Source organism: Salvelinus sp. IW2-2015, unplaced genomic scaffold (assembly GCF_002910315.2).
Source record: "Salvelinus sp. IW2-2015 unplaced genomic scaffold, ASM291031v2 Un_scaffold2172, whole genome shotgun sequence".
Lineage (NCBI taxonomy): Eukaryota > Metazoa > Chordata > Actinopteri > Salmoniformes > Salmonidae > Salvelinus > Salvelinus sp. IW2-2015.
The window spans coordinates 26705-28485 of NW_019943503.1; the positions used below are offsets into that span (position 1 = coordinate 26705).

Sequence of the window (1781 nt, forward strand, 5' to 3'; positions counted from 1 at the left end):
CCTTAACCCCAACCTAGGAGAAGGAGGTCAAACCAGTAGGTTAACTCTAGTATATCCCTAACCCCTAACCCCTAACCCCAAACCCTAGGAGAAGGAGGTCAAACCAGTAGGTTAACTCTAGTATATATCCCTAACCCCTAACCCCTAACCCCTAACCCAACCCTAGGAGAAGGAGGTCAAACCAGTAGGTTAACTCTAGTAATATCCCTAACCCCTAACCCCTAACCCCTAACCCCTAACCCTACCCTAGGAGAAGGAGGTCAAACCAGTAGGTTAACTCTAGTATATCTCCTAACCCCTAACCCTAACCCCAAACCTAGGAGAAGGAGGTCAAACCAGTAGGTTAACTCTAGTATATCCCTAACCCTAACCCAAACCTTATATCCATGAGGTGATCTTTATCTGTCTTCTGTGCTTAGAACACAGTCTGGAGGGTCAGAGTTAGGGGTCAGGGGTCAGAAGGTTGTTATGATGTGCTGTAGGGTCAGGGTTAGGGGTCAGGGGTCAGAAGGTTATTATGATGTGCTGTAGGGTCAGGGTTAAGGGTCAGGGGTCAGAAGGTTGTTATGATGTGCTGTAGGGTCAGGGTTAGGGGTCAGGGGTTAGGGTTACTGACCACAATGTATAAGGATGTCAGTGTGGAAGTCGGTCAGTGTGTCTCTGGTCTCCTCCGGTACTGGACACTCCTCCTCCTCCGGACCATGCTTAAAGTTGGTCAGCAGGATCACCTGACAGGAAGGAACACACACAGTGACCTATCATCAGAAACAGGAAATAGACTGGTGTCYTGTCCAGAGGGTGTACTGGTACATMAAGCTGCCTCACGCTACAGAAACAGGAAATAGACTAGTGTCCTATTCAGAGGGTGTACTGGTACATCAAGCTGCCTCACGCTACAGAAACAGGAAATAGACTGGTGTCCTGTCCAGAGGGTGTACTGGTACATAAAGCTGCCTCACGCTACAGAAACAGGAAATAGACCATGGGGAACTAACAAACCCCGTGTTCCTGGATGACAGTTGACGGTAAAACAATGGGAACGCAACAAACCCGTCGTCCCTGGCTGGACAGTTTTGACGTAACACATGGGAACCAACAAACCCCCGTGTCCCTGGCTGACAGTTGACGTAACATGGGAACCAACAACCCCCCTGTGTCCTGGCTTGACAGTTGACGTAAACAACATGGGAACAAACAAACCCCCGTGTCCCTGGCTGCAGTTGACGTAACAACATGGAACAACCAAATCGCCCTGTGGCCCTGGCCGACAGCTGAGCTAACAATATCAGCTGTGGATGAGGAGCAGGGAATTTCAGCATTTACATATTTGTAATTAGTGTGGTGCGTGTGTGTGTGTGTCACAGTTAATTAGCATAAATGTCGGCATATCCGTGTGCATTGTGTTTTCGATTAAATTTAAACACCATACGCAGAACACTGGGTGGTCCTGAGCAGGTGCTTTTCGAAGAGAACGAGAGAGATGAGAGCGAGGGATGAGAGAGAGAGAGAGAGAGAGAGAGACGAGAGAGAGATCGATGGGAGAGAAGTAGCAGTGCATCGTCTAGGAGTTATCGTGCATGCGAGATCTGAGGCCTACGAGTAGAGGAGAGAGAGAGAGAGAGAGAGAGAAGGGTTACAATGAAAGAAGCAGGGTGAGACGAGTCCGCTCGCGGTGCTTTACTGAGAGAAACAGAGAAGAGATGCAACACAGTCTTCTTCAAACAGTAAATCAGTAGCTTTATCTCCTGTTTCACCAGAACCCATTCTGTGACAGGCTAATA

The 1781-nt window shown here is 48.6% G+C and overlaps 1 pseudogene; it reads right to left on the minus strand.

Moving 5' to 3' along the window:
* LOC112073168 (ryanodine receptor 1-like) overlaps positions 1-1781 on the minus strand; it is a 78368-nt pseudogene that overhangs the window by 23488 nt on the left and 53099 nt on the right.